The sequence below is a fragment of the Humulus lupulus genome, chromosome 4 (genome assembly GCF_963169125.1).
Source record: "Humulus lupulus chromosome 4, drHumLupu1.1, whole genome shotgun sequence".
Classification (NCBI taxonomy): Eukaryota; Viridiplantae; Streptophyta; class Magnoliopsida; order Rosales; family Cannabaceae; genus Humulus; species Humulus lupulus.
The window spans coordinates 211,469,795-211,484,455 of record NC_084796.1 but is presented as its reverse complement, the minus strand read 5'-3'; positions in this window follow the sequence as shown (position 1 = coordinate 211,484,455).

The window sequence follows — 14,661 nt, the reverse complement described above, 5'->3', positions numbered from 1 at the left end:
AAATTTTACGTGATTTAGTGGTTAAAATCCACTTAGTCCACGAGTCAATATTATTGCTGTTTCTCTCTCAATTTTGGCAGAGTTTCGGTATTACAGAATAATCCCTCCTTTCCTGTCCAATATTCCTAGTATTTATAGGGGAATTCCATGGATAGGTTTGGGTAACCGCGTGAGTCAATCACACATTTACATAATGTCTACATTCAATACAAATAATTCCCATTTATATTGGGATATGATTTGATCACAAAGTAAATGTGTCCTGTTATCTTGGATAATAAATATGATAGCCTAGTCATGAATAAGCGTATAAGCAAATCCCAAATCTTTGGGAATCCTTTAGTATGCAGTATGTGTTATACCTGAATCACCCGAGATGTGTATCTTCCACGGGCTTGTATTCTGACAGCTATCTGACCCCGAGCTAGTGCTTTGATGACTTATCTTATTCGTAATTCGTGGTAAAGTCAGGACGCCTAACACCAGGCCTGACCATTACGAACCTCGAGCTGTCCGTATAGATAATAATAAGATATTCTACTTGATTACTTTTCCACGTATTTTTCTGCTAGCTATACCGAAGTTGAGTGAATGAACTCGTGCTAAGATTAGGGTACAACATTTTCCCCCCAAGCTCTTGCTCGTGTATGATATCATCATTTTATGGCCTACACAGTAGGGACTTTTAAACTTTTGCTACATAAAACCACGCCTACCTACTACTCGAGTACTAGACACATGGTCTTCTGCAATTGGCGTTTGTTCGGATTTTGAGAACTGCAATAATTGTCTTGTCATCTTTTTTCTGCCATGTGGCCCATTTATCCCTGGTCCTTGGATCTCGAATTAACCCTAACGAATGGTCTAGATCGATTTCCATGGTTTACGTATAAATAGGGTGATCAGCCTAAGACCTCACCACCTTTGCATTAAAAAAAATACCATTTTTCACACTTTTCAAACTTCCTTATTCTTCCCCAGAATTCCATTCGTCCTACTTAGATTACTCAGAAACGTTCCAGGCGTTTTTCGTGATCAGAATCTATATCCTGAAGTCGTCGTACACATTCCAGGAGTTTTGTAAGTATCTCTATCTTTCATGACCCAAAGAAACTTCTTTTTCATCTATTTTTTTAGCAATATTCATCATTCGTTATTGTTAGGCTTCTATGAATGCCAATAGGGAATAACTTTCGGCTTTTAGGCTCCATAAGTGAAACCGAATATGTTTTTACAACAGAAGTATTCATAAAACTAGGTAACTTTTTGGGTTAACTGGGGTAGTTCTAATGTCAGATATGTTTAGAAAATACCTGTTTGGGGCATAAAAATCGTAAGGTCTTTAGGTTTTATACTAGGTAGCTTAAGAATTACGATTCCGTAGGAAGTTTTGCACAAAACCGTTTTTCAGAGGCAAGTAGTGGCCTGATGTTTCTGACACACAGATACCTAAATATCGTGTGGCATCACTTGATGGGGCTAAGGCTAACTTTAGCTCGTATAACAAAAATAACCCATCTCGTCCATACCCTCGCGACATAGTTATAGATCATCTTAGGTCGCCTACTAACTAGGCCACTTTGTCGTCAGGCGATCTGATGGCCCCCCCAAAGAAGAAATATGCAAGCTCATCTACCCAACGCAAAGACAAAGGGAAACAGGTCATCCCTGACTCTCCCATTCCACACTTCGGTTCAGTAGTGGAGAAGGAAATTCCCGTCGGCCCCAATGCGTTCTTCGAGGCCGAGCACATCATCTCAAAAATCACGACTCAAGGGAAGGTGAATAAGATTATGTTTAGCCACAACATAAAGATCAGAGCTGGCATTCTCCTTGCCCGACCTGTGTTCGAAGGGGAAAGGAGTTGTGCCCCTTTCCAAGATTACTGTGCGACTTGGAGCGATGAGCATTTGAAGGCTGGTGCCTTCCTTCCCTTGGACCAGTACTTCGTAGATTTCCTAAACTACGTAAAACTAGCTCCTTTCCAGCTCCCCCCAAACTCCTACAGGATTATGGTGGGGCTAAAGTATTTATTTCTGAAGCATGAGTGGGAGGTCCCCACCCCGGTAGACATATTATACTTCTTTTGCCTCAAAGCTAGCCCTGATCAGAGAGGATGAGGTGACAGGTTTTATTACCTCACGCGGTTTCCAAACTCCGCCCCCGTCATTGAGCTTCCTAGTCATCCAAACGACTACAAAGATCTATTCTTTATGTCGGATGGCTTCAGGAATTGCGAACACCGATACTTCAACTTACCTCATAAGTCTCCTATCATTGGAAATTCATCTCATGAATTTTTTGTTCCTTTAAAATATATCCTTTTTTTTGTACATGTCTTAATTGAGTTTGTTTCTCGTGCAGCCATATTTGCGAGGACGAACAAATCTGTGACCCTCGGGGGTCAATACGGGAAATTATCTGGTCTTCCCCCTGTCAAAAAGGATTCTCGCCAGGTCATGAACGATGCCCCCATGTTGGCATGTAAGCTGATTGGTGAAGGTCAGACACTAGCCCTGAGGACCCGAGTTCCCTTTCCGGTGATCCTCGAGCCTCCCTCCTCACAAGAGGCTGCGCCAACTGCTAAGGACACCGACAAGGAAGAGGCCGAGGTACCTCTCATTTAAAAAAGAAGGGCTCCCGAGGTTGGCTAAGGATCTGATCCGGACCGAACTGCTTCTAGGGTAGCAGCCGGCCCCTCTGGCCAAGGTAACTCATACCTTTTTAGGGAGTTAGATAGGGTTGTTGCCAACTTTAAGTTAGTTCGCTATAACCCGAACCAACTTGTTAGTCGCCATCCTACTAACCCGAACCTAAATGTAACCCTTCTCTAGTGCGTAGGTCACCTAGTGGTACACTATGACCATAGCTACCCTAAAGGCACTGTAGTAGTTGATAAAACCCTAAACTTTAGATCCACCATTTTTGAAGAATATAGGACAAATCGTAGGACATGGACTTCTTTGCTCCATGGTACATTTGCCCTTGGGTTCAGACAATATGTAGACGAATCTAGCCCTGAGGAAGGACCTGAACCCTTAGGATCCAAGAAATATTAACTTTAGATTCCCCTTCTCCTCCATTAATTCCAAGGCTGGAGGTCGTGCGTATCCTGGTCAAAACACCCAAGTTGGTGATAATAGGTTCCTCCCCCAGCTTGGAGGGTAGGATCTTTGTTCCCTCCTCTTTCTTTATATATGTTTTTAAAGCATCATTTATGTGAACTAACTCCCTTTTTTATTTTTAGGCAAAGAGATGGAATCGACCGGAGCTCTCGACCTACGGACTGCCTTTCAGGCTAAGAAAACCAGCATGGGCCCCGTCGTGAAGAGGCTCAGAGTGAAGGCCACCCCTGCAACGGGGAATACTTCAAAATACCATGCTAAGGGTAAGGACATGAGCTTAGCTTGGGAACCAGTTCCGATGACCTCTATCACCGTTGGGTAGGTTCCCCCTCCCCCACCTCGACCCATGCCTCAAGTAATACAAAATGATGCCCTTGCCGTTCGAATACCGGTTGATCCTTAGGACCTGGAAAAGATCCCTGAAGCCTTTTAGGGTATCGTATATGAGACAACAACTCTTATGTTGGGCCACACCTATAAAGCCAGTGTGAGGGACCTGAGAACCATAGAGGAGCGCAGTCCGAAGAGTGTCTTTGTGTCCGCCATGGGGATGAACCTCACTGTGAGTTCGTTTCCCATATTTGGTGATGAATTTTTTTTTCTTTTTTTACTATGTTTTTCATCTTATATTTTTGACTTGTTTTGTTATTTTGTAGTTCGTCCTGGCCCAATACTGCAGCATAACTCGTGCTAGGGCCAAAAATGAAGAGTTCCAGGCCGAGTTGGACGTTGCCAAAGTCGCCTTGAATGATGCTAAGGAAGGTGAGCAAGCCGCCGAAGCTTCCTTGATAGCTGCTTAGAAGAAGGAGCAGGCTACCAAGGTTGCTCTCACCTCTTCCCAAGAAAAAGAGTAGGCCACAAAGACAGCACTATCCGCCTCCCAAGCTCAGACCGTAGAAGCGAACCATCGTCCTGAACAGCTTCAGGTCGAGATTGGTGAGCTCAAAGCGAAACTACTCGAGGCTGAAGTAAAAGCCAAGGAGGAAAAGGCAACATCATCATCAGCCATGGAGGAGATGCTATACAATTGCTGGGCTTTCAACCAAGACGGGAACTTCTCTATTATGGAACCCGGGTTGTGGGATCCGTACCTTGCTAAATTCAAGGTTCAGTTCTTGCAAGAACCCTCAGAGACTGGTGAGGCATCCAGAGCGGCGGAGGGAAACGGCGAGGAGGTCACTTCTGCGGGGCAAGCTGACGGGGTCAAATGATATGATTTTCTTTGTAATTGTTTAAGTCTTTTGATATTGAACAATTGCCTTCAGGTTTAGTTCGAGGTTTTTTCTCCTTGACGTGACAATATATTTGTTTGTCTTATTTTAATATATATGGCTTTTGATCCATTCATCTTTCCTTTATTAACTTCTCATGCTTATGAATCCTTAGACTCTTGTACATTCGAGATTTTAGGAATCGACTTTTAGGAATTGACTTTTAGATCCAGATAGATCTTATCGAACTTGGTTATATACAAGTTTTTGTTTGCTTATTTGTATCATACCTGTTAAGAATCAGGCCTCGAACATGGTTATATTCAGGGTTTTTAATGATTTAAACTTAGTTCGAGCTTTAAAAAGCCCTTGAATAATCAATTTTCCCAAATTTCTAAGTTTTTGACTTAGTTATATCCATGGTTTTTGATGATTTAAACTTAGTTCGCGCTAGGTTTATTGAAAACTCGAGCTTTAAAAAGCCGTTGAATAATAAAAATTTCCAAGCTTCTAAGTTTTTTGATCTTATCCGAGCAGGCTTAATTTTGCCAACTTCGGTTATGTGCCCCCCAAGTAACCAGAATGTATAAATTTTCTTGGTTGCTTTTACAAATACGAGAACACAAAGCTTGCAATAACAACACTAAGAAATAGCTATTTAACAATCCATCTATTATTTAATAAAAATGGCTTTTATAAATAATCCTTACATTGATGGTGGTACTATTGATAATAATTTTTCAAATGCAGAGCATTCCAGGTCCATGGGACTACTTCCCCATTCAGTCGAGCTATCTTGAAAGTCACTTCATGCAAAACTTCTATGACCTGGTATGGTCCCTCCTAGTTTGGGCCTAGTACACCATCCTTGGGGTCTTTATTTGCCAAAAATACCCTTCAGAGAACTAGGTCGCCCAATCCAAGTCTGTGCCCCTTAACTTTAGAATTAAAATACCGAGTGATTTTTTGTTGATAACGGGCGAGCTATAACTGCGACTCCTCTTATTTTTCTTCAATCAGATCGAGAGATGTGTTAAGTAGTCCATCATTCTATTCTTGATTAAATGTCCTTTTCCTGTGAGTAGCTACCATGGCTTTGATTGGATGTACGGCCTCGCTTCCAAAAGTTAAGGAAAAAAGAGTATGCCCTGTGGAGGTCCTATGAGAAGTTTGGTAGGCCCAAAGTACTTGCGGGAGCTGTTGGGGCCATAATCCTTTGGTTTCGTCCAACCCTTCTTCAGGCTTGCCTTAAGGGTTTTGTTTACAGCCTCGACCTGCCCGATGGCTTGCGGATATGCTACTGACGAGAAACTCTTCGTGATGCCATATTTTTCACAAAAGTCAGTGAAGAGATCGCTGTCGAACTGTGTCCCATTTTCTGACACGATCTTTTTAGGAAGCCTAAACCGACATATAATATTCTTTACCACGAAGTCCAAAACTCTTTTTGAAGTGATGCTTGCCAGAGGCTCGGCTTCTACCCACTTCGTGAAGTAGTCGATCGCCACCACTGCGTAACAAACTCCTCCTTTCCCATAGGTAGGGAGCCTATTAGGTTGATTCCCCATACCATAAATGGCCATGGTATGAAATCATCGTTAGCTCAACTGGAGCAGCTCGGGCAACCATGGCGAAACACTGGCATTTGTCGCACTTCTTAACATACGAGATCGAGTCTTTCATTAAAGTGGGCCAAAAATAGCCCTGCCTTAGTATCTTTAGTGCCAGGTTTTGCCCCCCAGCATGATCTCCAAAATAGCCTTCATGTATTTCTTGTAAAATGGTTTTGGCTTCCTTGGGTAGAACACATCGTCAGAGAGGCAATGAATGACCACGCCGATATAAGGTTCCATCCACTATTACGTACCGTGGAGCTTGATAAAGTATTTTTCTCGCGTCTTTTTTGTCATCAGGTAACTTTCCACTTGTGAGGTATTCCACTATGGGAGTCATCTAAGTCGACCTTATGTCGATCATTATGACCTCTATCACTTCTCCTTTCACGCTTGGGCTCACCAAGAACTCCACTGGCACCACATTCAGTGTCTCAGCCTCTTTTTTGGTAGCAAGCTGTGCCAAAGCATCAACATTGGAATTCTTCTCGCGGGGTATCTGTTCAACATAGCTGTACTCAAGTTCTGACAGTTCTCCCGTTACCTTAGCTAGGTAGGCCGCCATCTTGGTACCTTGGGCTTGATACTCTCCTGATACCTAATTGACCACGAGTTGGGAATTGCTATAGTATTGGATGGCTTTCACCTTGAGTTCTCTTGATACCCTCAGTCCTGCTAGTAAGGCCTCATATTCGGCTTCGTTGTTGGATGCCTCAAATCCAAACCTCAGAGTTGTATGAAATCGATGCCCTTCTGTTGAGATTAAGATGATCCCAGCTCCTGATCCGTTCTCGTTTGACGATCAGTCAACGAAGATTTTCCATAATTCCTGCACTAGTTCCCTCAAGAGCTCCTCTTGAAAACTGGTGCATTCAGCCATAAAATCAGCAATGGCCTGAATTTTAATTGAGGTTCGTGGCATGTACAATGTCTCGAACTGGCTAAGTTCAATGGCCCATTGTAAAAGACGTCCCGACGTTCCAAGTTTTTTTAAAACCTGCCTTAAAGGTTGGTCAGTCAAGATGTTGATTGAATAGGACTGGAAATATGGTCGGAGCTTTCTGGAAGCCAATATTAGACAAAATGCCAGCTTCTCTTTCATTGGATATTGTGACTCGGCTCCAAGAAGTCTTTTTCTTACATAATAAGCTGGTTTCTGAGCATGGTCTTCTTCTCGAACTAACACGGTGCTGACTGCATTCTCTGTCACGGCTAAATAAAGGAACATAGATTATCCAGACATACGTTTAGATAATACGGGGGCTCAACCAGATGCGTTTTTAGGTCGTGGAATTCCTGTTCGCAATCCTCGGTCCACTCAAATTTTTTGTTTTCTCTTAGCAAGTTGTAGAATGGCAGACACTTGTTAGTGGATTTTGAAATGAAACAATTCAAAGCCGCCACCCTTCCAGTTAGACTTTGAGTTTCTTTACGCGACCTGGGCAAGGAAATTTCTATCAACGATTTGATTTTCTTAGGATTCACCTTGATCCCCCTTGTGTTGACTATGAACCCCATGAATTTTCCAGATGCCACTCCGAAAGTGCATTTTTGAGGATTCAGCTTCATGTCATACCTCCTTAATATTCCAAAACACTCTTCTAGATCAGACACATGGTTGTTGGCAGTTTTTGATTTGACAAGCATGTCATTGACATACACTTCCATACTTCTCCCGATCTGACTAGCGAACATCTTGTTGACCAAGCGTTGATATGTAGCCCCGACATTCTTTAGCCTGAAGGGCATAACTTTATAACAGTATACGTTATGTTCAGTTATATCCAGAATATGCGTCCATGAAGGACATGAGCTCGTGACATGCCGTGGCATCTATCAACTGATTAATCCTTGGCAGTGGGAAACAATCCTTGGGACAAGCTTTATTTAGATCGAAGAAGTCGATACACGTCCTCCACTTCCCGTTTGGCTTCGGGACCAGTACGGGATTGGCGACCTAGGTCGGGTATTTTGCCTCCCGGATAAACCCGCATTTTAATAATCGAGCTACTTCTTCCTCAAGGGCTTCAGCTCAGATCGTTCCCAAACGTCTCCATTTTTGAGATTTTGCAGGCACATTCTTGTCCAAATTTAAGGTGTGCATGATTACATTCGAACTTATTCCCAACATTTCTTCATGTGACCAAGAAAAAACGTCCAGGTTTTCCTGTAAGAAATCAACCAACTTCTTCTTCCTTTTATCGTCAAAATTATTCCTAATCTTTATGACTCTTGAAGCATCTTTGGGGTCGATGTTTACTTCCTCAAGTTATTCTATGGCTTGGAGTTCTGATCTGTCTTCGCCTACCCGTGGGTCAATGTCATCGCGTTGGGCAACATCACCATCCTCTTTTTGCTGAGGTTCTTCCATCCTGTGAGTAACTTCTACTTCTTGGGACTCCTCACCTCCGTCATTTATGACCATCGCTTGCTGCTCGGGTTATGATTTTTCCTTCATAGAAATGCTATAGAATTCACTGGTAACGAGCTGATCACCTCTGATGGTGCATATTCCCGCGGCTGAGGGAAATTTCATTGCTAGGTGGTGGATAGAGGTTATGAATTCAAACCCCATTAGTGCAGGTCGTCCCAAAATCGTATTGTATGCAGCTGGATAATCGATTTCCATGAACTCAAGTAAATTAGAAACAATTCATGAGCCTTCTCCCAATGTCACCACCAATCTGATCATCTCGATGGCTGCCGACCCTTCACCAAAATACCCATACAGAGTCATTGAGGTCTGTAAATGTGGAAAGATTTCCTTTGTGAATTTTATTTCACCAGTGAAGCTCTATGCTACGAGGCATCCTACATGCTACTTAGTGCACGTACAAGGGGACGAGGATATCACACGGCGTTGAAGGAGTTGGGCTAAGAGAGCCACCCTCACTATGCGAGGGCCCTTGACCACCCGCCAAACCAAACGCCACCCTCACTATGCAAGAGTCCTCGGATGGCCATCAGCGTACGCCTTGACCCCTGAGGCATCGGACCTCACCTCGCCGGCATGCGGGAGAAGAAGACCAGCCTCGCCACGCGAGGCACTCTCGCTATGCGAGGGTGTGGCCTTGTCGCGTCATCCGTACCCCCGAGCCATGCCTACACCCGAGGGAAGAAGGCCAGCCTCGCTACGCGAGGCACCCTCGCTACGCGAGGCACCCTCGCTACGCGAGGCACCCTCGCTACGCGAGGCACCCTCGCTACGCGAGGCACCCTCGCTACGCGAGGCACCCTCGCTACGCGAGGCACCCTCGCTACGCGAGGCACCCTCGCTACGCGAGGCACCCTCGCTACGCGAGGCACCCTCGCTACGCGAGGCACCCTCGCTACGCGAGGCACCCTCGCTACGCGAGGCACCCTCGCTACGCGAGGCACCCTCGCTACGCGAGGCACCCTCGCTACGCGAGGCACCCTCGCTACGCGAGGCACCCTCGCTACGCGAGGGTGTGGCCTTGTCGCGTCACCCGTACCCCCGAGCCACGCCTACACCCGAGGGAAGAGGGCCAGCCTCGCTACGCAAGGAACCCTCGCTATGTGAGGGTGTGGCTTTGTTGCGGGGCCCATGCTACGAGTCTCGTGTCCATATGACCGGCATAAGCCGGCCCCGACCCCTGGCACCTTGACTTCTCAGAACACGCATAGGTTGAAGCCTCCTTGACATAGGCACGGGATCACTTGGAGGAACCTTGTTGATATGCCAAACGAACATGGAGCATTGAACGAGGATCGCTGAGGACGGTCGAGTACGGAACACGTGCGCTGACACGGGGCGTACGGTTATGGAAAGAACAGAGGCACGACCCTATGATCTGCGTCTGAGGAGTAGTGGCGGTACGGACCTGTACGAAGAGTAGTGGTACCACTTGGACACTCCCGACCATACGCCAGAGCCGACAGTACTATGTCCTACGCCATGACTCTGACACCATCAGGGTAGACACCACTACGCCCTGAGCCACTACACTATCAGAGTAACTGTGTACGTCCCTGTGGTCTGGGACTTGTTTGTGTCCAGGGCCAATAGAGCCCCCCCTATAAATAGACTCCAACCCCTCAGGCTAAGGGGTTGGAAAACTGAATGTACGAAAGAGACTTAAGAAATATAGGTTTCTGGTTTTCATGGTGGCCTGAGTTTCCTTCTGTTGATTAGAGTTCTTCCTATCTAATTCAAAGCTTTCTATAGTATAGAGATTAAAGTTTTCTAACCATTAATCGTTGACAAGTTCTTACCGTCAACAGTTTGGCGCCGTCTGTGGGAACGTAAGGCAAGCTACTGTTCTGCCATTACTTCCGACAAAGAGAAATGCCAAGACGTTCGAAGCGACTCAGGGAGCCACGAGAGGTGGAGGCCCACCTTATCGGAGTCCAGCTGAAGGCCTCCATGAAGGATCCACCTCCACCCCGAGACGTAGAGCCCCCAAGGGACCCCGAGGTTCACGAGAATGATGGGGAGGTCTCGTCACCGGCCATCCCACCTGGTGAAAACCCTCCAAGGACCAGACACTCCACCGATAACACCCCCAGGAGAGAAAAGCCGAAGTCGGAGGATGAGCCAGTGATATCTAAGACGCAAAAAGACACTCCAGAGATCCGGGGAGAAGTGAGAACTATTTTCGGAGGTCCAGGGTTTGGAGGGGACTCCCGCAGAGGACGAGATCGGTATGCTAGAGAAGCCAGGCGAAGTCCACCACCCTGTGTCATGAGTCTGGAACAACGACCCCCGAAAAGCTTCAAGGGAGAAAATGATTCAATCACCTTCACTGAGGAGGACGCACGGGGGGTACACTTTCCCCACAATGATCCGCTGGTGTTGACAGTTCAATTGGCAAATATGCGTGTGCATCGAGTCCTGTTGGACAACGGGAGCTCGGTGGACATCCTATATCACCCTGCTTTGGAAAAGATAATACTGGGCATTCGTCATCTGAAGCCCTGCCAGTCGTCCCTATACGAATTCACAGGGGACTCAGTACAACCCCTTGGAATGATCGAATTGACACTTACCATGGGGGAGCAACCCCGGCAGACCACAGTCATGTCTAACTTTGTTGTAGTAGATTGTGCATCAGCTTTCAACGCGGTATTGGGGAGACCCTCCCTAAGAGAATTGAAAGCCATAACTTCAATATATCACTTGGTTGTCAAGTTCTCGACTCCAGGAGGAGTCGCTAATATGAAGGGAGAACAGAAAGAGGCAAGGGAATGCTACAACACCTCAATCCGTGCCTGTGAAACCACGTGAGCCAATGGCCATGGTGGTACATGAGGCGCTACGTATGCCCACGGGGGGTCCGCAGGAACTGGACCCTCGGGTTGTGGATGAGTCAAGAGCAGAACCAGTAGAAGAAGTAGAGGAGGTTACAGTGACGGAGGAACCCCTAAGGAAATTGAAGATAGGGAGGAGCCTGCAAGGTGATGTGAAGGAGGAGCTGATGAAATTTTTGAAAGATAATCTAGACATGTTCGCATGGAGTCATGAGGATATGGTGGGTATAGACCCCAGTGTGATGTGCCACCACCTGAACATCTCCCCAGAAGCAAGGCCCGTCAGGCAAAAGAGGCGGGCGCTAGACCCAACAAGATACGCAACATTAAAGGAGGAGGTTGACAAGTTGAAGGCCAACGGGTTCATCCGTGAGTCTTTCTACCCCGTGTGGGTATCGAACCCAGTACTCGTGCCGAAGCCGAATGGGAAATGGAGAACTTGCGTCGATTTCACAAACTTGAATAAAGCTTGCCCTAAGGACAGCTTCCCACTTCCCAGGATAGATCAGCTAGTAGATGCGACGGCAGGACATGAGTTACTGAATTTCATGGACGCCTACTCAGGATACAACCAAATCCCAATGAATCCGGCAGATGAAGAGCACACGTCATTCATTACAGACAAAGGGCTCTACTGTTACAAGGTGATGCCCTTCGGGCTCAAAAACACGGGAGCCACCTATCAGAGGTTGGTGAATAAAATGTTCGCCAACCAGATAGGAAGGAATATGGAGGTGTATGTGGATGACATGTTAGTGAAGACCAAAGAAGCAGCAGAGCTCAACAAAGACCTTGGTGAGATGTTTGACACGCTCAGGAAATATCGAATGAAGTTGAATCCAGTCAAGTGCACCTTCGGGGTATCCTCAGGAAAATTCTTGGGCTTCATGGTCAATTTCAGAGACATCGAAGCCAATCCTGACAAGATAAAGGCACTAATAGAGATGAGCCCGCCAAAGAATAAGAAGGAGGTGCAGTGCCTAACGGGAAGGGTGGCGGCCCTTAATAGGTTTATCTTGAGGTCCACCGACAAGTGCCTCCCATTCTTTGACATCCTCAAAGGGAGCAAAAAGTTCGCTTGGGATGAAAGATGTGAGGAAGCATTTTTCAAGCTGAAAGAGCACCTGGGGAAGCCACCCCTGTTGGCAAAGCCAGAGAAGGGTGAGAAGCTGTACCTGTACTTAGCGGTGTCTGAGCATGCCATCAGCGCAGCCTTGGTTAAGGGAGAGAAGAAGCAGCAGCAACCCGTATACTACATCAGCAAGCGTTTGGTGGACGCAGAGAACCGGTATCCAGAGATCAAAAAATTGGCCTATGCACTAGTGGTGGCTTCGAGGAAGTTGAGGCCTTACTTCCATGCACATACAATTGAGGTCCTAACAGATAATCCTTTGAGGCAGGTCTTACATAAGCCTGAGACTTCGGGGAGACTGATGAAATGGTTGATCGAGCTAAGTCAATTTGATATTGTATACACTCCAAGGGCTTCCATCAATGGACAGGTGCTGGCAGATTTTATAGTAGAACTCACCCATCAACCAAATTAAGGAAGGAATGAAGAAGGGGAGCAGCCTGTTATGGAGGAAGAGCTAGGAGGTTTGGAGGAGTGGAGTTTGCATGTTGACGGGGCGTCAAATGAAGGAGGATCAGGAGCGGGCATCATGATGACTGGGCCCGAGGGACACAGAATGTATTGCGCAATCCGATTTGGGTTTGAGGCCTCCAATAATGAGGCAGAGTACGAGGCGCTCCTAGCTGGCCTGCGTTTGGCCTAGGAACTAAGAGTGACGCACCTTCATATCTTCAGTGACTCTCAATTGGTAGTATGCCAAGTAAAGGGGGAGTACCAGGCAAGGGGACCCAAGATGGCAGCCTACTTGGAGAAGGTGAAGGGCTATCTAGGACGGTTGGTGGCATATAATATAGAGCAAATCCCCAGAGAAAAGAACAGCCATGCCGATGCACTCGCAAAGCTGGCGGCTACCAAGGATGGTGATATCCTGGAATCAATACCCGTGGAATACTTACCCAAGCCCAGCATCGTAGGCGCGGACGTGCACATGATTGGTGTCCCAAGGGAATCATGGACCGAGCCAATCAAAAGGTACCTGGAAGAAGGAACCTTGCCTACAGATAAAAACGAGTCCCGGAGGTTGGTGTACAAGGCCGCAAGATACACCCTGGTAGATGGGGTCCTTTACAAAAGAGGATTCTCAATGCCACTCCTGCGGTGTGTGGAAGAGGAGGAGGCGTTGAAAGTGTTACATGAGATACATGAGGGAGAGTGCAGCAACCACGAGAGCGGACCCTCCACGGCTAGGAAGGCCAGGAGACAAGGATACTACTGGCCCTCCATGGAGAAAGATGCGCATGACTTTGCCACGAAATGTGACAAATGCCAGAGGCACGCCAACTACCCTCGGAAACCCCCAAGCGAACTGACTAGCATGACCAGCCCCTGGCCCTTCGCTATCTGGGGGATAGACTTAATCGGCGCACTTCCTACAGGCAGGGGTGGAGCGAAGTACGCAGTGGTGGCAGTGGACTATTTCACTAAGTGGGTAGAGGCAGAACCCCTTGTGAAGATAACCGCCAAGCACATCACCTCTTTCGTCAACAAGTTCATTGTTTGTAGATATGGGATACCCTACAAGATTATTTCCGACAATGGTACCCAGTTCAAGGGAGGAGCTTTCGATGAATATTGTAGGGAAAGGGGCATAAGGAGGAGTTTCTCCGCGGTTGTGCACCCCCAGGCCAATGGGCAAGTGGAGGCCATAAACAGGGTCCTTAAGAAGAACCTGAAGACAAAGCTAGAAAAGATGAAGGGAGCCTGGGTGGATGAGCAACCAAATGTGATGTGGGCTTACAGAACCACCCCACGCACGACTACTGGGGAGTCCCCATTCTCCTTGGCCTATGGGTCCGAGGCCGTGCTCCCAATCGAGATGCAAGTCGAGTCCCACAGGGTTCAGGCATATGGAGATGAAGCCAACCGCGTAGCCCTGACCGAAAGCTTAGACATGCTCGAAGAGAAGAGAGAAAAAGCACAAATGAGGGTGGCGGTATACCAGCAGCGTGCCGCAAGGTACTACAATTCAAGGGTGCGAGAGAGAACTTTCAGAGTTGGCGACCTGGTGCTAAGGAAGGTACTCCCTAATACGCGAGACCCAGGCGCAGGAGTGCTGGGGGCGAATTGGGAAGGGCCCTACCAGGTGGCTCAGTGCATACCCCCGAACACTTACAAGCTGGCGCGCATGGACGACACCATCATACCCCGAGCATGGAACGCGGAGCACCTGAGGAAGTACTACCAGTAAGACTTCCACTCCCAGCACAGGCAGTAGCTGTGTTTAGTTTGTCGCAGGATAGGCTATCTCAGTAGACGAGAATCAAAGAGGTTACCTACATAACCCCCAAGTAGATGTAAGCCTTCTATATGCA